This window comes from Polistes fuscatus, unplaced genomic scaffold (assembly GCF_010416935.1).
Source record: "Polistes fuscatus isolate 324 unplaced genomic scaffold, CU_Pfus_HIC Scaffold1, whole genome shotgun sequence".
NCBI lineage: Eukaryota > Metazoa > Arthropoda > Insecta > Hymenoptera > Vespidae > Polistes > Polistes fuscatus.
The window spans coordinates 18,232,097-18,254,594 of NW_025112997.1; the positions used below are offsets into that span (position 1 = coordinate 18,232,097).

Here is a 22,498-nt window from a genome sequence, read left to right on the forward strand (position 1 = left end):
TACGCGTTATAATACACCACATGTATACAGATGAATTTTATTCCAACAATAGTATTAATACAGTAAATTTCTCAAATTAACCATTAATTTGATTTTTAATATTTTAAATTATTGGTTTCTCATTTCAGGAAAACCCTAGTAATATATAACGATATCGAAGTTGTTGCCTGTATTCGTGTTCGTTAAATATTATAGATATTTATTGACAGATGATATATTCTCTTATTGTTTGGTTCGAGTTTCCACCGTGCAATTTATACAACACACACACACACAAAGATACGCGTGCGTTACTATTGTGCTCGCTTGTGTTTCTTCTTCTTTAAATTTTTTCCACATTTTAATTACGTCGAAAAATCGAAATCCAAGCCGAACGTGTTTGTTATTTCAACGCGAAAAATAAATAATACGGCTTAGCTTTGTGCAATATTCTGTGAATAATGAACGTTAAATGAGCAAAGAAATATCGTCAGCTGCGTTGAATTGTCGAATAGAGAGCGAGTGTATGTGAGAGAGAGAAAAAGAGAAAGAGAGAGAGAGAGAGAGATTGAACAACCGGTATTTTAACGCGCGTTGTCATGTGAATCTGAAAATCACGCATTCGTTCTTCTATTCGCAGATCCAATCCATGAAATGCACCGGCCAGAAAATATGATTATTCCAAAAGTATCGGTAGTGGGGGTCGGTGAAAAAGAAGAGCAAGGGGGAAGGGGGAAAGGGGACGATTAATTTTCTATCACGGCTCATAATGAAAGTCCATCAATCATAAGCCGTGCGGTTTACGCTTAGTAGCATCTCTGCAAAACCCTGACTCGAAACATCCTTGATAATTAATATTGAAAAATTATTAATCGTAATAATATCCAAATTTACATAACAGTCTGGCTAAAACCTCGAGTGGGGCATCGTTTGCCAAAGGGCCACTTCGTTACAGAGATGATTTTCCTAATCAAATATGGAGGACAAAACGTCACTTGGGGTTACACGGATGAGATACGATATCGTTGCCGATAATTTGCACGCAAATATACGCGTGTGTCGATTAATTGCAAGCGTATTATAAATAAATGATCGATTTTTTTTTTTATTTTTTTTTAATTGATTTTATTAATGTTAATCGAAGATTCGTTAAAAGTTTTCTTACGAATTCGGATTTATAAATTCGTCTATAATTAAAATTACGAAAATAATATATATTTCAAATATTTATCGAGAACGAATGAAATTTATTTAATTACATATATTATATTCGTTGCCATGTATTCGTTAGTTTGTTTTTTTTTATAATCTTTTTGCTTTTTTATTCGTAATCAGTGACCTGGAAAATCTTCTTCGTACGCGAAGTTTTAGCTAAATTAAAAACAAAAAAAGGAAACCTACGTACTTTGGTCAGATTTTTTAATTTGCAGCGTAAGTGAAAATCTCATACGCGAAGTATACGATTTTTCATAACTTTTCTTTATTAAGTGTAACACTGCCGAGACTATTCATAAAAAACATAATGGTCGTATGAGAATATTTTCATTGCGATAACCGTTAAAAATATTTTATCTCAATTGACGTTTACTTTTTTTTCCCCCCCGTATTTATTTCCTTATCGATACGAAGTTCGCACAAATGCTACGACTTTTCACCTTTGTCACTTCTCAGAATAGATTTTTCCTTCATGTTTCAATGTTTGTCCTTCACGTCAATTAAATTATTCATAAATGTTATACATGAAACAGGATTAACCGACAATAAATATGTTTTCCGAACTTATACCAGCTTTTTGTTAACTAGGTCCATCGATATTTTAAACAACGTCGTATTTTAAATGGCTCCGTTACACGAAAAGTAATGATATCTGAAATAACGGTTACCGTTGATATCGGTAGATAATAGAACGTTTACCGAAACTATAAAATTCGCATTAGTTTTCCTCTAATATTTGACTGTTTCTGAAACGCGAATATGTAACAACGGGGATCTTTATAAATACGTAGATATATAGGTACGTTGTTTGATTGATGCTGTTTAAATTCTCCCGATAATCGACAACTGTGATAATACCTATATTGCATATTTGAAAACCAATCAAAGAATTTGACAATCAATCACGATCAAATATATCGCATCAATTATAACTACGTGCATTAAATAAACATATATTTATTCTACTAACGAACAATGTGCGCAATGTGGTGCGGTAGAAACGTTTATGTTAATAATTAGTTAAAGAAACGTTTAAATAATTCGATTAGAGGAAAAAAATCCCAATTGAAAATTCCTTCAGCGAAGATTTATTTGTTATTCGGTTCTGGTAGAAATCAAAGGAAATAAAATAAAGGAGAGTAAGGAAAGAGGATAAATAAACGAGCGTCGTATTCGTTGAAGTAACTGCTAGACAATCGATAGGTCGGCCATCCCGGTAACGCTTCGTTGTGTCTCTCAATTTCGGGGGCTTCATGAATACCCAATGGCCTGGGAGGAACTGGAAACGGTTCCAGGAACAACGACTGGCACGGAGACCTGCTTCTATTCTACCAAAATCGACATTACAACACGCGATTCCGTAGTGTATGTGAGCGACCAGCCGAGCAAGAGCACAGTAATTCCGATGAACCAATAAGACGGTGATTTTGGGGCTCCCTGAGAGTACCTTTCTGTTTAGTTTCTTTATCTCTTTCTCTCTCTCTCTCTCTTTTTCTGTCTACCTTTCTTTTTCTTTTTCTTATTTTCAGCTTGTTGATCGTGTGCATACTGAAAAGCGAATTGAAAGTTTTTCCGAATTGGGATTAAAAGAGAGCTACTTTTCGGACATCTTTTTCTAATATTTAAATACGTTATGTAGAAGAAAGATAAATGAAATTTTTCGCACATTAAAATGCATTCCAAATGGAAGGAAAAAAATATATGGATAATATTACGTATTGTATTATACTTTTATTTTTGAGAAGACGTTCTACAATGGAGAATTAACTAATTCAATCGTCGTTTACTTAGTTGTAACTTATCTCTCTCTCTCTCTCTCGATCAATTTCTAAGTCGAAGAATGTCTTTGTCCGGCACGTATAATTAATCGTTACGATTATGTGGCCGAGGGTTTACACAACGTTAATCGCTAACCGATGTGCACTTTGAATTTGAGTAAAGTTCCGTACGGCAAATTAGGTCGACGGCTGGTATTCGAATTAAATTCCTATTCCCATAGTTTTGCTACTGTCCAGTTTCATTCGAGACATTCCAACACAATGGACCGACACAATCTCCGTCCGAAAGATCCATTCGGCACGAAGTACGTGGAACTTCCCTGACTCATGGATCCTTCTGTCGAAGCTCTCGCAACGATAACCTCGATGTAATTGGTCCGAAAGCAGCCCCTTTACTCGGGCCACAGTCTGATCTTGGCTCGAACTAACAACTTTCAAGATTAAACGCTTAACCGTATATCCACCCACTACCCATTTTATCTCTGTCATCGATAAAAAATATTAGTATGTATCCGAAGATGCATCGTCCTATTATTTTATAGTAATGCTTTCCCCGAGTAATTTGTTCTATTAGATCTCATCGAAATTGCTTTTTCTTACTTCGATCTAAATATTTCAAATTAAACTCTCAACTATTATTTGTTTTATGAATAAAACAATTTTGACACAGACAAGACATTCATGAAACTTAATTAGAATTATGTTATTGCAATGCTTCTCAAGTGTATATATATATATATGTAATCTTTATTGAGAAGGATTGGTTCTTCTAGAGCGACTCATTCCCTCCAACTTCAAAGACTCCATCATTTTCGAAACTTTGATCAGCCGATCGTTGATAAGTTCGCTGCAACTCGACTCGATAGATCCATCCTCCCATTCCCTACCACCACCCCACCTCAACCCACTTCCTCCAACTCTCTCTCTCTCTCTCTCTCTCTTTCACGCTATTCGCCGTCGAAATTTCGCTTGCCTTCGAGAGATTGGTCATTAACCAGAGCTGGTCCATTGTTCTTGCTTTCGAACGAGCTAGGACGTACACAATACGACTCTAGGTACCTACTATTATCTTTGAGATTACTGCTCACTGGCACATCGAAACTACCGAAGCTTTTAACTTCGAAGAGGAGATCGAAGGTCTTTCAAAAGAATTTACTCCGGTCTCGAGAATTACGTTGTGCTTTTCAATCGGAAACTGTTAATACGACTATTAAGAAACTCCGTTTTGATAGATAATCTTAAATAATCGTCACTAGTTCTAGAAAATCTTCTTTCTTAACTTTAACACTATTCTTTTTTTTTTTTTTTTAATTAATAGAAGTATATTGTAGTTATATAAGATATAGAATAAGTTGTTGATTAAAAATATCATTAGACAGATTTGAAAAGAAATCAAAAGTATAAACATTGTTATTAATTTTTATATAATGTTTACGAATACATACTTCGAAGTAAAACATGGAATATACGATATACCACAAAAATGATTTTAACTTGATATAAAAAAAACGTTGATAACAATCAGAAATATCTATTATGAAAATAAAGAACAAATTATGAGAAAAAATTGTTAAAAAGATCAAAAGGAAAGGATAAGAGGATCGCGTGGGGAATAAAAAATAAAAATAATTAGTTAGCAGCGATACAGCACCACTTTTGTGGGTTCGGATCGTTAAGTTTTATTAATCCGATGCGAAATAAAATCACTGATGGAATAGAGGGATGAGAAGGAGGAGGAGGAGGAGGAGATAAAGAAATGGTACGAATAGCGAAGGTCTCAGACGACGACGAATCAGAGAGAAGCTCGTAGAGAAAGATGGAGGAAGCAGCGATGCTCGAACTGACCCAACCAGTCATTTCTAATTAAATATAATTGCGGAGGTCAGGTGGAAAGGGTGCTCCGGGATACGCTTCGATTTCCTTTTCAGGTAAACCCTTCTTTCTTACTCCTCCTTTAGCTAGGTTGCTATCGAAGAAGACTCGTGAAGCCAGCTAGCTAGCTAGCTAGCTAGCTTTTCTTATCCTATAGAAGTCGATGGTCTTGATGTTTCGAGATATCTATCTATCTATCTATCCTACCTGCCGGTAATCCAGCTGCTTTCAAGAAAAGTCTTGGAAACTTTTTCAATTGGCGATCTTCACTCTGTAGGATCGCTACGCATTCGCATTGGTTGTGTACGGAATACGAAACACCTGCGCTATTACACGCTGATTCAAGTCCAACCATTCAGGGTTATTTTAACAATAGTCTGTTTATTATGTATTATATTATTATTATACAATGCTAGCAACTCGGGTTTAATACATTTTTAACAAAAGTGCAATTGCTCTGAATGAGTGCATCGATGCAATAGCTGTTAACAAAAATTAGGTCACAGATAGTTAAAATTTAAAATGTCTTTATTTGAAACAATAACAGTACTTCGTACGTAAAACGTACGACATACATACGTATGCACATTTGCAATATCCATAAATATGGTTTGATCAAAAGAACGAAGTTATATAGATACATAATAGATCTCGGTTTATATTTTCTTTTTTTTCTAACATTTTTCATTAAATTGTTTATTCAATCCTTTTAGTACGCTTTCAAAATCTTATACAAAATTGATACCACCACATCTTTAACTTTAAACGATATCTTTCGTTCCGTTAGAAAAGAGTAATTTTTTTGATCGAACTAGAGATTCAATCTTTTGGTTTTTTATTCTTTTTTTTTTCTCTCTCTCTCGAGAGAGATATAACTTTTTAATTAATGATCGATAAAGAAAGTAGGAAAAGGAAGAATGTGTGTTCGTCTATATTCTCGCGTTACGATGAATACCTCCAATTACGTACTCGATGGTCTTTTCTTCCGGGTAACGTTGGAGATAGGAGTCCTTAATCCTAGCTTAGATCCTGTCAGAGCTATGGGACTCTCAGTCCAGAGATTTCATCGATGCGAAGTAAGAAGGACCGAGAAGAGAGCATCTTCTGAAACGTTCTGCTTCCCCCTTTCCCTCCTCTTTTTCTTCTATTTTTTTCTTTTTCTTTCTATCGTTCTTTCTCTCTCTTATTTTCTGTAAACATTCCTGGCGGACCGCCACGATGTCCACAAAACGAAAGTGTGGAACAAAAAGTAGATAAATGGCGTCTGGATGATGAGGGTGGGCCAATCTATCACGCCTCAGGGGAGTGTTATTGACAGTAAAAGAACTGTCTAACCTTCCTTCCCCTCCCACTTCCCAATCACTTCCCCTCTCTCTCTCTCTCTCTCTCTCTCTCTCTTGCGTTTTCTACCTTCTTCTAAAGCTCGTTCATTCTTGATCTATTTCCCGTCTCTTGTATTTTTGCCGATTTCTTTCTAACACTCTTATGGAACTTTCGCAGCATCCACCACAAGGTTTCATTTTCTTTTGATACAAATTTCAAGAAGATCGGGAAGCTATGGACGCTATTGGATATATAATTTAATTTAAACAAATACTCATATTTAACTAAGAATAGAATGAGAGAAAAACGGAACGGTGAATTAGGATCATCGTCGTCATCCGATGACGGTGGTCTAGCAACATTTTCACGATAGGAATCGAGTAGTAGTCTATCGCGAGCGAACGTAGCACAGCGTTATCTCTTTGAATTGCAATCCCGTTAGGATTTCGTTGAGCAACTACCGTGAAAGATAAATTCTCTCGTCGTAGTTGAATTGTTTCGTGAGAGAATTACTTTGACTACTTCTCTTTCGCAGCTAACTCCTTTAAATGGCCGTCGTTATATCGTTCGTACCGGTACCACCACCACCACCCGATGGTGATCACGTTGGTGTATTAGTAATAGTAGTAGTAGTAAGAGTATCGGTAGTAGTGTTTGTTGGAGAATGTGGTAGGAGAAAGAGAAGAGAGTGACCCCTTCGACGAGCGTGGCCCGTTTGCTCCAGGATGTACGACGTTCGTACGCGAGGCTGGGATTTCCTCCTTCAGACCGGAAGCTTAAGAGCGGCTCACCGACGGAGTTTAGCTAATGCCTAATGACGGGTCGTTTCAAATATTTACCGCCCTATTTCGCGAACCTCCACTCCAACTAAGGGCTGTAAACGCGATTATGTCCAACCATGCTGGGGAGTATATAGTACTACCGCCTATCCCGCTGCTCGGTGAAACCCCTGGAATAGCATGGAGAGAGAGAGAGAGAGAGAGAGTGAGAGAAGGAGAGGGGGTACCATCGATCGAGGCTTCCTATCGTGAATTTACTCCAACTACTACGCACTATGCGAATACTATTCGAAAATATCTATAATCCAATGATATTTATAGTTAATTTCATTCTTATCTTGAATGATAGAAATGTGTTATTGTCATTGGATACTTCTAGATTTTCTAATTTTGTTATCATAGTTATCGAGTTGATGTTCGATTATTCTTTCTCTACATTTTTGCTTTAATCGAAAATCAACCCCCTCTATAGTTGGAAGGAAATCGTGAAATAACTTAAATGAGACACGAGATCGACGATGAACAAATTTCTAATCAGGTTGAAACACGTCTCGAGTCACAAGGACAACGTAAAGAACAGAAAACGTCATTGTTTAAAATTATTATAGTAGAGCAGCAGCAAGTAGCACTTGTAGTGTCGCTAGGTAAATAGATAGATAGATAGATAGTAGATGGGAGAAATTGTGACGAGTGTTGCGTTTCAAACGAGCAAGAACAGGAAGGAAAATTAAGATCGCACGTTCGTTCGTTCTCTCTCACTCACTCTCTCCCTCTCTCTCTCTCTTCGTCAGTACGACGTGTAATTCGGCCGAGTGGCTCACAGCGGCATGCTTATTGTTAGTTGCTGCTGTTTTATGTTCGTCAATGTGTCGTTAGTCCTTTCTTTGTATAAACTATACACGTACATGATCCTCTTAACAAAAGGGGACGCTCGTTTGGAAAAGAGAGAGATAGGTGGGGGGGGGGGATGAGGAAGAGTGTGGCGACGCGAGAGAGAGGAGGGTCGGTGTCAGAAGGAAACGCTGACGACACGAAGGGGATGGAAAACCGTCGGGAGAAGTACCGGGGTGGGGGTTTGGAAGCCGAGGGATGACACGCCGCCGCGCTGCTGCTACTGCACTGTGCTTTGCATTGTTTCAGCTTGAGTGGCTCTACCGCGCGCTGTCATCATCATTTTCAATTAGTCTGTAATGACTGAATGACGCGGTGCTTACGCGACCGTACGCCGTGGAATCTCGAAAACGTTCGAGGTTCGCGTCGACGAGTAACTTATTAATTATCAACCTTCTCATCGTATTACGTTAATTAAAAATTCAAATAACACACCGAACGCGCTCGCTCGCGCGCGCGCGCGTACGCACACCGACACCCCCCCTCGCTCAGCTCCCTTTTTTGCACGCTCAATGGATTTTCCTTTTATATTGTCTTCTTTCTGATGTCGCGTGTCCCTTTACTCTATATTTCCCCCTCTCCCCTCCCCCCTCCCGCCCACCTACCCCACCCATCTTACCCTTAGTTGTTCTTTGTCATCCCTTTTCTTTATTTTCCTTTTTCTTTTCATTACTCCTGTTTTCAGTCTCTCAAGGTTTTCACCTACGCCGTGATAAATGGAATAGTGATTATTTATCATCCGAACTATCGTATCTTTTTTTTCTTTTTCTTTTTTTCTTTTTTCGAGAAAGTATTCTTCAACGATGTTACTTAAAATCTCTCGATCTCGGGATGTTATAAGTGTGGCGAAGGATTTCTTAAAATCGTACGAAATTGTACGTTTAGTAAAAGAAATTAGCGAATTCGATTTCCGAGTTTTTTTGATTACAAATTTGCATAAAGGGAGAGAGAGAGAGAGAGATGGGGAATAGGATATGAGTGAATTGGAGTGGAGAAGAGAGGGGAGGAAATACTCACCTGCTCTATCTCCTTGAACCTGTTTACCAGGTTGAACGGAATTAGCATAACCAAAGCTGCTTTGATTAATCGTAACGGCACATCGTTGTGCGTCTATGGCCATTAGTATGCACCATTGACCATGCGCGGGTACCACGTAATTAGCATAATATAGCAATATCATAACGTGCGTACTGGGAAATGTGTTGGCGGCAGCAGCAATCGTTGGGTGGATCGCGGTGAGAAGGGTGGTGGTGGTGGTGGTGGTGGTGGTGGTGGTGGTAGTGCGCTTGATCGAGGGGGCTTCGAGAGTAGTACCATCATTGAGGCCCTATTGGGACTCAACTCTGTTCGACGATAAACCGTATGCAAGGTGGTTACTATACACCGACTGTTAGTAATGAACTTGAACGTCGTAAGTTTCGTCGTAGAATACGGGTTTCTGCGAAAACAACAATGAACAATTAGTCCGTAATATAACTTGAAATTAATTTGAAAACTTTTCCCTTTAATTCGTGCACTCGTATTATCTTTTAATCCCATCGAAGAATCACCAATCGTAAATTCCAATACGATTTTTGACTTTATCAGACTTATCATCGCGCGATATTCGACGAATATTACGATTAATTTTCGAATGCAATATTTTCATCCCCCCCCCTCCCTCCCTCCTCCTCCTTTTCGTTGCAAATATTTTACAAGATAATCCTTATTGAGATCGTACTGTGTTGGGGGAAAATTTCCGTTCGTCATCGTTGAGAGAGTCATTAGGGTGTTAAAACGCGTAGCCATTCTCTAGCGCAGATATTCATCGTAGCAGAACAATTAACCCCACAAATACAGTTCCCAAAGCATGATCGTGATTATTGTCAGATATTATCCCGCATGAATAATACGATGACATGACCATTATTCTAGCAAACGATTAGCACTATTCACAATCGGCGATCATGCAGCACGAACGACGCCTGATTAGTTACGTGTGCGATTGGTGATCGTGTTTCCTAGTCACATGTTTCATGATCGTCACGAGATTCATCGACGTACGGAAGTGTAGTAGTCTCAGAGAGTATTATGGAATTTACCATGAAATTCAAGCGAATACGTGCTCTCTCTCTCTCTCTCATTTCTGTTTCAACCAAGCTATTACAATTTGTAGGTACACCCACTTTAAGTACCGACCAATAGGATTATCTACTCTTTAATACAAATTTCTCATTTGATTAGAATGAATATTCTACGATCATTTCGTTTTTGTAATTTTTATGATAACATCAACTAACTCAACGTGTTTGATATGTAAACATCGAATTGATCGTAGTAAGAGAAAGATAGAAAACGATTCTGATATAGCACCTATGTCATCGATATCTCGAGTACATCGACGATACATTGGCCGATGTCACTTCATCGTTTTCATCAATTCATTGGTTATCGATTGATTCGATTTCGAGTTACGTGGACGGTCGGTCGGTCAGGCTATGAGGGGGCTCCTCTATGCACCAGTCACGTTGATCGAACACGATGGTGGTGGTGTTCGTTTGATCGTTGAACAGAAGCACCAAGAGGAGGGGGGAGGCAAAAAGAGAAAGAGAAATAGATACATAAAGAAAGAAACGAATAGTGGAAACACGCAAGAGGAGGAAGAAGAGGAGGGGGAGGGTGGAAAGGGGAAATGGCTTAGCGTGGAATAAGAGATGGGGGAAAAAAAGAAAAAAAGAAAAAGTATGAGGAAGAGCGTGGTTAAGATACGATATTTGCGGAGTTATTAGATAGCAGTTGCAATTCCCCTTTCGCACAACGTGCAATATCGATCGTACATTTACCCGATGAGTTATCCGTGCGTTATGAACTTAGAGGGAGGAATGGATGGATGGTTGGATGGATGGATGGATGGATGGATGGATGGATGGATGGTCACTCTGGTTTGATATGCAAAGAGTACCGGTGATTACGATGGCTCACCGTGATACCATGTCTTCTCTTATTCATTCTGCTGATTTTTTTTTCCCCCCCACCCTCCCCCCCTCACTTGCAATCTCTTTTATACCGTTATAACTTCTATCTCTTTTTTTTTCTTCTTCTTCTTATCTTTTCTTTTCTTTCTTTGTCATCATCCACATCCTTTACCTCCTTTTCCATCCATCCTGTTTTTCTCTCACTATCTTTCCTACTTCCCCCTCCCCTTTTAAACTAAACGAGCAGCGAACGGTCGTGGCTCGCAACGTAGTGTGGCGCCAATGAAACGGTCAATTTATAAAATGAGCATTCCATAAAAGTAATTCTTAATAGAATATCAAGCTTGTACCTCACATGGTACTCTCGAATTTTTCTTTTTCATCTCACAACGCGAAATATTACTATTTATCCAATCGTATTGGGGGATCATTACGAATGTTTTAAATACGCGTGTAAATTAGATGCATTTAACGTTTAAACGATTTTGTACGTTTAATATATATTACATTTTACACAAGCGCGTAACTCGTGTAATTTCGCATCTTTCATCGAAATTCGAAATACATTTGGAAAATTTTCAAACTAATATGTACAATATTTCATCGATTTGTTATGTCTATTAATCAATGTTAAAATTTAACTGTTATTGGACCCGCATTGTCTTCTAATTGATCTAATTTTATTTGAATTATCACTATTCGTTATAACACCAATATAATATAATATAAAAACGTAAAGTGATTATCGTACTCGTTTCAAATTCGATAGTCAGAAAATCTTGTTTTCCCAATGCAAAGTCTGATCGTAAAACTTAAAATTAAGGAGACTTTTCCTATTCATAATGATAGCATTAATCGTTCAAATAATTCCTAAAAGAAATAAATTGATTGTTTCGTTTGCTCGTGCATCTTAAACTATTCACACTGTTTCTTGATAATTATGATCATTATACTATTTTAATCATTGCGAGGCATCCTTCAGAAACAAAACAATGCAATCGTAAAATTGATTAACTTCCATCGCAATAAAGGCACTCGTAATAATTGGTATAATTTAACTCTTGTCGATGATTGGGGGGGGGGAGAAAACAACTCGAAGATATTCGAAATCCTTATTATATGAGAATGGCTATAGACAGAAATTCATTGGAACGTGTTTGGACTTAGGTAAAAGGTGAAAACGAATAGAACGCGAAAGTTCCAGCTGGATACGTCGTTAACAGTTATCGAAATGGATAACGAAAAAATTCCATAACCAGTTCGAACCGAGCCACAAAAGAGAGAGAAAGGGAGAGAGGGGGGGTTTATGAACAAGATTTTATTTTCCAAGAAAATATCGTGATTGCCTGTTGTGCTTCGCGAAAAAGGGAAAATGATATCCACATACGTGCGCAACGTACAGAGATGTATTGGGTTTAATGTAAAAAGAGAAAAAATTACGTTGCTTAATTTGACATAAAGAATAGTAACAAATTTTAAAACTGTTCTCAACTCTTGTAAAAAAAAAATATATTATAAAATACAGCAGTTACGTTAAAAAGAGAGAGATAGAGAGAATTCTTAACCGATTTTGATGAATAAGGTCTCATTTAAGAGATGAAGGTTTAACGAATCATACATCATACTGTGTATAATATACGTAACGAATATATGTACAAAAAAATGCTAGCGCAAATTTTGCTTGTATTTTTTCTCTATTAGATCACTTTAACATTTCTCAATTCTATTTAGATTTCAACTTGAAGAAGAACGAAGAAGAATTTATCGAGTGAGACCGAGAATGCGATTAATTGTATCGTAAAGCTTATTCCAAGTTGTCCCCATCTTTCACTGCTTCGGATAGACTCGAAACGACTATTAGTAAAACTTTCTGTCTATGTTTCTTTCCAACCACACACAGAGACGCACATACATTCTTCTTCTGGTTTCCGTGCAATCTTGTTTGAAAAGAATGTCACGCGCGTTATTAAGCAGAAGGGGATAGGCCGAATGTTCGTCACCTCGAGAATGAAAATAATCTTCGATAGGTAAAAGGATCAATTTTGAATGAAAATTACCCGTCAAGTCAGCGAGCACGTGGTAATTTAAACTTCATGACCTTAACTGCTGTGGTTGGCTGATTGGTGGCCTATGGGCAAAAGGTTCGGAAAAAGAGGAAGAGAAAGATAGTAAACGTGAAGAAGAAAAGGAAGAAAACGGCACGTTCATTGGCGAGTACTCGGTGGAACGTAAAGAGGTCGCGGAAGGTGGCACGAAAGAGTAGGAGAGGAGGGGGGTGAAATGAATAAATTCGGGTCGGTTAGAGAGAGCCAGTCACGCACGCCCCGCGTGTTAATCATTTTGACTTATGTTCAGCAGTGCTGGCATTCGCTTGGAACAAGCGATGGTGATAAACGTTCGATGCACTGTTCGAAACTTCTCTGCGTTTTATTCAAGTTGAAAAAGGTTAAGAATACGGAAGATTCTGAATGAATATTTGTAACATTGGCTAAGGGGGACTGAAACATTCAAAGATATCGATTCGTATTTGTGTTTATACATAGATATATATATATATATATAATCCGAAGCCTTGAAGAGTGAAACTCTGAAAGGGAATAAGACAGGAAATTGCAAGGAAGAAAATCTTTCTCTCCCCACCTTTAACATTTTCTTTCTCCATCTCTGTTTGTCTTTCTCTATCCGTTCTTACCAATCCATTTCTCCGGCCTGTTCTGCTTCGTCCGTGATTTAAGGCTTGTAAATCTTGCTACGAGAGGACGCGTGCAATCGATCGCGAAAGAGCTACGCTCGATACCAGGATAATTGCCTCCTCTTCGAATGCCTAACGGTATCCTTCGAAACTCTGCAGGGGGTCCTCTATCTGAACGCAATGATAGAAGGTTAATCTAGCGTAGAGAAAGAGAAAGAGAGAGAGAGAGAAACAGTTAGTATATACCCCAATCCAACCTGGTCTTCTTTTTGACCTTTTACATGCACCGCAGATAGGAATATAGATTTAATTGCCGTAGAAATCGAAGTTGGAACGTGAAGAAACGATCGATTTATTTCTCTTGTCCAGTTCTCTCGTATCTTTATTTCTCTATCAATAATACCAGAGAGAGAGAAAGAAAGAGAGAGAGAGAGAGAGAGAGACGAATTGTTCTCGCGACCGTTAAAATTTGTCAAAGCCTAGCGTACGATGCTCCTCCGTCTGTCTGTTTGCGCAAAAGAGTAAAAAAGAGGAAGAGAGAAAAAAATAGACTGAGAGAGAGAGAGAGAACGACAAGAGGAAACGAACACTCGCGAATACGTGTACCGAGAGAGAAGAAAAAAACAAAAAGGAAAAAAAGAAAGAGGGAAAGAGATAGAGAGAATCGATCGACAATTACGAATTTACCCTCCGAGTGGTTTAAAACGAGCGACCAGCAGGCTGCAGGCAGCACCAGCACCAGCACCAGCACCAGCACCAACCAACAGCAGCAGCGGTGAAAAGCGACGGTGTACAGGCGATGAACTTTAACGCACGGTTGGACAACAATAACGCCGCTTTTATCTGCCGGTTTTTATCGAACGTTCTCTCGTCGCACACCCGGAGGGTCCTCCAAAGTAAGCGTTGGCTAACCATTAAAACATTAGCGAGAGTTCATATTTTATGGTTTTCCACGTTACTGTAGAGCTCGAAAATTGCTAATGTCCTAATCGCCGTGCCACTACTCCTCTCCTCTCCTCTCCTCTCCTCTCTCTTCTACGGTGGGACACATAAAAGCGTCGCGACGTTCGCGATGTTTTTCGCGCCTCGTATCTAGTCCCCATGGTTTAATAATCAACGTTATCGAGAGAAGAAAGTGTCCAATAGGATGTGAGAGAAGACTAGCGAGTGGCATACTTTTAAATTGTATCTTTTTATGGGACTATCGTTTAAATATTTCTTTGCTCGTTGCACCTTTTTTTTTATACAAAAAAGAAACAATATTTTAAGTTACACGATGAGATTCGTGTATTGATTAAAAATTCTATAGAGAACAAAAAAAGAAAAAAAAAGAATTAAAATCATATTCTTCGAACAACTCGACGAAAAGAATCAAAACCAGCGAGGCATCTTTTTTCAGGTAGAACGGACAGTAGATTTTTGCAAGAGTCTGAAGGCTGCCTGTTTTTTCATCTTCTTCCTTTCTTTATATATATATACATATATAAAGAAGAAGTATGTAAAAAAGAAGAAGTACAAGTACCTTCAACATCTCGACGTTCCATCTCGTTGGGAAGAACAGCGGGTGAAAATAAAAAAAAAAAAAAAAAACAACAAGCAAAAGAGATAGGAGTAAATGTAGGAAAAGAATAAAAGAGATAGAATAGCGTAGAAGGTCGCCAAGATGATGGGGTGTAGGAAGAAGAAAGCAAAGGAAAAGTTTACGTCGAGGAAGCGTCGAGGAAGCGTCGAGGAAGCGACTTTTAAGCAACGCCTGCGTGACGAGCTCGAGAGTGGATGAACCCCGACGGAAAAAATAAAAGAAAAGAAAAAGTAGAAGAAGTAGAAGTAGAAGAAGAAGAAGTAGAAGAAGAAGAGGAAGAAGAAGAAGAAGAAGAAGAAGGAGGGAAGGAAAACGAAAAGTGGTTGAAAAAAGAAAGATAGAAGAGAGAGAGAGAAAGATAGCTGTGGTGATGGCGCTGACTCTGGAGAGTGAGGGCTAAAGGGATAGGGGTGGTGAGAGGCTGCCAGATAGACGACGAGCTGAGATTGCAGCAAGGCGGTAAATAACACGTCACCCGCCACTCCGTTTACTTTGCACCGCCATCGGTGGCGGTGGGCTCCGTTTGTACAGAGCGTCGGCGGGGCTGGCTGGCTGGCACACGGTTACCTCGACGAACAAGTAGTGGGAAGACATTGGTCGTTCTAGAAAAAGGAAGTAGAAGAAGAAGAAGAAGGAGAATAAGAAGAGAAGAGTTAGCTGACGTTTTTCCTCGTCTTCTAGCTACGGAGGATAAAAAAACGGATAGGAAAAGGAAGGAAGAAAGAAAAGGGGGATGCCTTTAGGTGGGGGTTGGGTGGTGTTCTAGGAAAGGGTACGTGATCAGATCTTAATTAAATCCTCCGTTAGTACGTAAACGCAATATGGCACGGAGTGTGATGATAAGTGCTCGGTTTCTAATCCCTCCTTGTGTATATCTCAAATACAGCTGGCTTGATTCTTCGGATAGATACGTTGATAAATAAATAGATAGATATATATAGAGGTAGTGGTGTGGTGGTAGAAAGAAAATAGATGAGACGGAGAAGTCGATTCGATCTAACGAATTTGATATTAAGATTGATTTAAAATCTCTCTTTCTCTCTCGCTCTTTTCTTCTTTATCGTTATGCTAAAGAATATAATGGGGGTTATAAATCAATGAGATTTAATTTTGAAGGGTTTCGCGATCGATCGTAAAGATCGGATAAGGTTAGCTAAAATATGAACAGACAAAATATGTTGAAGACAGCTTTAAGCATATCGAAGAAGCATATCGAACGCGTTACCCCGACCATCGGAAGCCACTTCGTGATAATTACATCGACGATTTTCGAATAACCGACCAAGCTTCCTCCCCGATCATCATCTGGAAGGGGCGTTAAAGCGCGCGAGCGAATAAAATCAGGCGGGTTAGTGCGATGAAAAAAAGAAGAAGAAAAATAAGAGAGAAAAAAGAAGAAAAAAAGGTGACTGGGGTTTACGGCTCAACGCGCCACCCCGTGGCGATGGAGTATGATGGATCGGTTCGAGCTGGAATAACTGCGGCATCTCGTTCTAACAGCCATTTTGTAATTACACCGGCAGTGATTTGCTTGGCTCCGTCTTATCTATCGAGGCTCATCAATAATCTTTCTTCGTCTTCTTCCATTTTTTTTTTTTTTACTCGTCGTCAACAACGAACGACGCCGATCTTCTTCTTCTTCTTCTTCTTCTTCTATCTTTTTCACTTTCTCTAAGGATAAATGCGTTCCTTCTATTACATTTTTTTTATATTTTTTATTTTATTTAGCCCAACGCAACCTTCACGTAGATCTTTTTAGCTTACATCGTTCGGTCGTAGGTTAAATTCGTGATCAAGAATACGTGGACTTGAAATTGAAAACATAGTCGTGTTGAAGTATAATACAAAAACAAAACAAAAGAAAAACAATTCTTGTAGACGAATTATATCGAACGAACAATCACGAATATTTTTGTGTTCGAGAATTTATAAAACCCCCTTTTCTTTTTCGTCTTACAATATTTATAAAGTATATCAATTTTTGTTTATCAAAAGGATAAAAGAAGATCTCTCGTGATTAATTTCTCATATCGTAGAGAAAATCTCTTTGCAATCGAATCATTAAAATTTACCAATAATTATAATACGATAGTCGACAAAGAGGTCGGCGGAAACTAATTATCGTGGTATAAAGGATACGCCACGTCATACCGATTCCCATCCTATCAGGAAACGTTAAACTTGCTCCTGTCATTCAGGACCACGTGTACTTAAACTTCAACTTTTGCGCGTTTATTATTGCAAAGCCTTCCTATAACGGGATACCGCATGATTAATCGTCGTTTGACAGGCTTTCTCCTTAGGGGCGACTTTGATGTAAAAAAAAAAAAGAAAAAGAAAAGAAAAAAAAATATCGCAACGTCGAATATCGATTCGAGTCCTTCGATGGCACGTGAATGCGATGGTGGTGTTGGTGGTGGTGGTGGTGGTGGTGGTGGTAGGTCTCTCGTTATTTTCTTTTCGTTCGTCTCTCTGGATGATAAGGGAGATATTAATCTGAACTCGGTCGACATTCGTGGCAGAAGAAGAGAACTTTTTTCATTTTAACACGTGGACCCTCGAATTTATTTGAAATCGTTATCTCTTCCTTCGTGCTCGAAGATTCGCGGCAATAAAGTTTCTATTTTTTTTTTCCTCTTTTTCTTTTTTTTTTTAGCAAAAAGTGACAGTCTGATATCATTCCTATCGCATTCATATTGCCATTGAGTTCTTTTCTGTCAACGCGAAGCAATACGTACGTACGTACACGCTTTGTTTTGATAGACAATAGGTTTCTTCTTTGTTGCTTTCGTTCATTCGCGAGTGAACTAATTGTAATTCAATTTCATTTAACAGATTTTGTCACAACGTCATAGTCGTTTGTTCAACAAAGCCCATAGTTATATATATGAGTATCATCTTCCCTCAATTTATCCCAATCTATTTATTATTAATACCTAAGTAAATATATATATATGTATATTGTGTGTACATATTATAATTATCAAAGAGAATAATGGCAATGAGAATTATACGCAAATTTCAACAAAGAACGATAATACCGGAGAATCAAATGAAGATATGATAGAAATATATATATAAATAATTGAACAGAGAAAGATAGACTAAAAATTAATCTTTATTACTTATCATTAATATATCATTAAAATACAAATATGTTAAAACTAAATGTTTAATATGTTTATTTTTATTATTATTATTATAATAATAATAATATATATAATTAATATGTAATATTGATTGTGTAGATAATTTTTATTTGTAATGTATTAAGATCAACCTTGTGACCCTTAACTGTTCGCATATTTAGTAACAATTTATTCCGTAATGACGTTATTTGTCGGAAAGCAGACCAACATTTAACGTCGGCTAACAGTTTACGTTGATTCTACCTACGTTGCTCTAAACTCATCCAAAATAGTACCTTTCTCCTCGACAATTTCGTATACCACGGTTCTCCTCTCACAGTTCTCTTCGCATTTCGGAACGTTAATGCAGTACGCAGCTTCTACCATCGCTAATTTACACATTGTGTCCGAGGATTAGCACCTCGTTGCTTATCTGCGTTCTCCAGCGTCGTGTTGGTGTATTACGACGACGATTTGTCCCTTGGAGATATGCATATTTCTATTTATTATTGCATCATCGTCGATCTACTTATCTAAACTTGTTATATCGTTTTTTATTAATTCAGCAAATTTTTCTTTAAATCACAAGAAATGTTTCGTTACAATTCAAAAATCATTCTGGAAATTATATCTTTTTTTCTATTGTATTTTTTCGACATTGTTATAATATTTTTAATACCTTACGTTAATTTGATCACACAATTTTTTATCTTTATCATTTATTTTTTTTATAAATTATCAAATTTTCCTTACGGTGTGTCACCATAACCTTTTATACGCTTGTATACTCTAGTATTCCTATACGAGGGACGAAGAGATACGAATGTTTATAAGAGGAAGAAAGATAGAACGAAATGAGGAGAGACAGATAGAGAGAGAGAGAGAGAGAGAGAAATAGAGTAAAGAGGTCTCGCAATGATGGCATAGGAGACGACGGAGGGCGATTTCGTCTCGACCAACGAAAGATTCGATAACGAAGATGATTGAAAGCATGATTGGTGGCAACGGTAACTGCGTTAACGGAGTAATAATAACCAATCTCGAGGCGATTTCCTCTCGGCTCGACCAATCAGAAGACGCGCCCTCATTTCCGACCCTGGGCCCCTTTTCGACGCGCTTCGTCGATGTAATCAAATTTCTTAGCAGCTCGATTTCAGATTCCGAAAGCCATCATCGCGCCCCTTTCCACCCCTACATCCCTCTCCCCCTGCCCCTCCCCTCCCCACCCCCTCTCTCTTCCTTTCTTTGTTCCTCTTTCGGCAATGTCGCTAACTCGGTCTGATTTTTTATTTTGGTTGCCATCGTTCATGGATAATCAGTATTGGCACTGGATGTTAAAGATTATACCTGTTTTCGGTCGGTTGAAACGAGAAATACGAATCCAGAGGGCTCTACTTTCTCGCGTTTGACTGGCAATAACAATCCTTTTTACGACGGGGGCCATTCTTTAGCATCATAACGCGCTGGAACTATACGATGCCAAATTTCAATCAAACTTGGCCGAATTTCAAGAGCACCCGGAACAAGCGACAATACGACATATCATCTTGAGAATCCTAAAGGAGATAGAAGGGTGAGAGGTTTATATAAGAGAGAGAGAGAGAGAGAGAGATAGGGGTAGGGGGGTGGGTTTATTGGTGTACCGAGGTCGACGCGTGCCACCGTTAGAGACCAGCACAGCTTCCGAAAATCGTATCTGTCGTAAGATATCGCCTAGGATATCTTGACGTGGCCAATTTTCCTATATAACGGGTGGCAGCTATATATATATATGAGCGGGTAGAAAATCTAGAACGGGCGTGAAAATAAAAAATAAAAAAAATAAAGTAGCGAAAGGAAGAGGAAGGAAGGAAGGAAGGAAGGAAGAAAAATCGTCGTCACGGCTTTCAGAATTTTTTATTTGCTTTGGCAATGAAACTGCTTTCGTCTACACAGCAGCAATACGCTTACGATTGTCTACGACTCGTCAACGAGTTGACTCAGTAGCTAACACTTAAATCATATATAACTCTTTTTATGCTTAACGTCGCGATAAATAAACAATCGTTGTAACTCGCGATGAAAATCGTCGAGATGAATAAAATTCTATCTGACGGATAGAAACGCGCACGCACGCGCGCACACACACACACACTTTCGTTAGAAATCTTTTCTTCCTTTTTCCACGGTTATCTTTCTGCTCGCATATTTTTATTCTCCCGAGAGAATAGAAATAACTCGGGGGTTTTTCTTCCGTCAACGACAACAACAACAACAACGTCAGCGTCAGCGTCAGCGTCGCAACGTCTTATTTAAAAATAGTTTCGATTTTCCTTCTTCGCGAATATCGCTAAAGTCATATAAACTTTGGGTTAGTAGGCCACTACCGTTCTCCTTTCACTTGTCGGACGCAAGGGAACCTCCTCCGATGGCCATTAAATCGCGCGAGGTCTCTCAATTGCTACTACCACCCACCCCCCACCACCACCACCACCACCACCACCACCAGCAACCAGTTTCAGCAATCCGCCCCTTCGTCTTAAGAAAAGCGTCTATAAACGATGAGCCAACTTGTAAGGGGAGGCGTGTCTTGGCCCGGAGACAATGCTGCCAGATGTCCCTGACGTTACCAACCCTCGACCAGCCAGTGTATTTCATGATTATCCTTTAATCTCATCCTACCGCTATTTATCTTTTACTTCTTACTTTATCCAATTTTTTTACCCTCCTCCCCCTCCTTCTCCTCCTCTCAAGATTCCACTACGTGTAATCACGTTCATCGAAGATCATACTAATTTTATCCTACCCTTTTTTGTTTTGCTTTTTTATGGTCAATAGTCAAGTTTTTCTTGAGATCGTTCGATTACAATGATCTCGTAAATTTCGCGATGTAGAGACAGATTGAACAGACAGAATTGTCAGTTCAATCAGATTGACAGATTGAAAGAGAAAGGAAGGATAGAATAAGAAGAAGAAGAAAGAAAGAAAGAAAAAAAAAGGAAAGAAATAAAATGATAAAAATATTAACGTTAAGGTGGATGTTCATTTGAACGAGTAGTAGGTATGCTTGATTAACGAGTGAAGAGGATGGATTAATTTCGTTGGCCAGTTATTCGGGCTTTTCGTCTCGTCGAGACGTCTTAACCAGTCAGAGTTTTTGAAAAGGAACTTTCTACGTTTCTAGTCGTAAGATTCGAGCGGAATAAACGAAACGGAAAGGAAATGGCGAAAGGAGTTCGCTAAAAGTGAAGAAAGGGTCAGGTTGTCGGCGATCGAGGGTTGGGGGTATAGTAGTGGTGATGGTGGTGGTAGTGGGGGTGATGGTGATGGGAGTAAAAGTAGAAGAGGGGGAAAAAAGAGGGTTGGTCGGGATTCTCGAACGGAAAAGAGCTGTACCGGCGCGTTCTCCTGGTCGACGGTAAGTTGGACTCTTTCTCCTAACAGAGCAAGTTCGGTATAAGTTCTGGATATAAGCTCCTTCGCCTTATTTTGCTCCATTTCCTGACTCTTAATTACTTTGCTAATTCTTAACTAGGAACCTCGGCGTCGTCTCGGAGCCTGAAATAACAACTTACGCCCCTTGCCCCTCACCCCCGCCGGCCCCAGCCCGGTCGTCTCATCTTATCCTACCTAGCTGCCTCGCTTAAACTGGCACGATTCTTTTTCTCCCGTTCGACCCACCACCACCACCACTACCATCACCACCACCACCCCAAGTCCAAGCTAGTATCCCTCTCGATGCTATTCGTCGTCGAGCAGGCAGCAGCCAGCAGCCACTCCGCTGCCAATTTCATCCTCCGCTAACTTCGATGCGTCTATTTGCGGAATAGTTTTCATTCTAGATTGATAAAAAACTGTCTGCCACGAGAGAAATAGAGAGAGAGAGAGAGAGAGTTTGCTTACCGTATAAATCAGTTCGAGACTTCGTCTACTCTCTCTCTCTCTCTGTCTTTCTAGCGTGATATTTATTTTTGTGGTGGTTCCCTCATCGCTTTTTTCGGAATTAGTTTTGACGACTTTTTGGACACACTCGAAACTTGCAACAATTCCCCCCCCCCCGCATCGTCGTCGAAGAAAATCTTTTACTTTTACGAAAGTACTAAAATCCATTTAAAGATTAAACTTTTTTCCCTTTTTTCTCCCCCCTCTCTACCTCCCTCTCTTCCACCGCCAATCAGCTTCGTAAAGATGTAGAAAATTGAAAGATATTTTCATTCTCTTCGACGAACTTTTCATCTCCGTACGTAGAAACAATAATAATATATTTCTTCTTTTTTTTTTCTTTTTTTTTTTTTTTCTTCTAATAAATCGTATCGATACTAGAGA

At 38.8% G+C, this 22,498-nt stretch overlaps 1 protein-coding gene across 5 annotated transcripts in view; it reads left to right on the top strand.

The window, feature by feature from the left end:
- Window positions 1-22,498, top strand: part of LOC122515355 (RNA-binding protein Musashi homolog Rbp6) — a 557,776-nt gene that overhangs the window by 266,181 nt on the left and 269,097 nt on the right. The gene's annotated exons all lie outside the window — the stretch shown is intronic.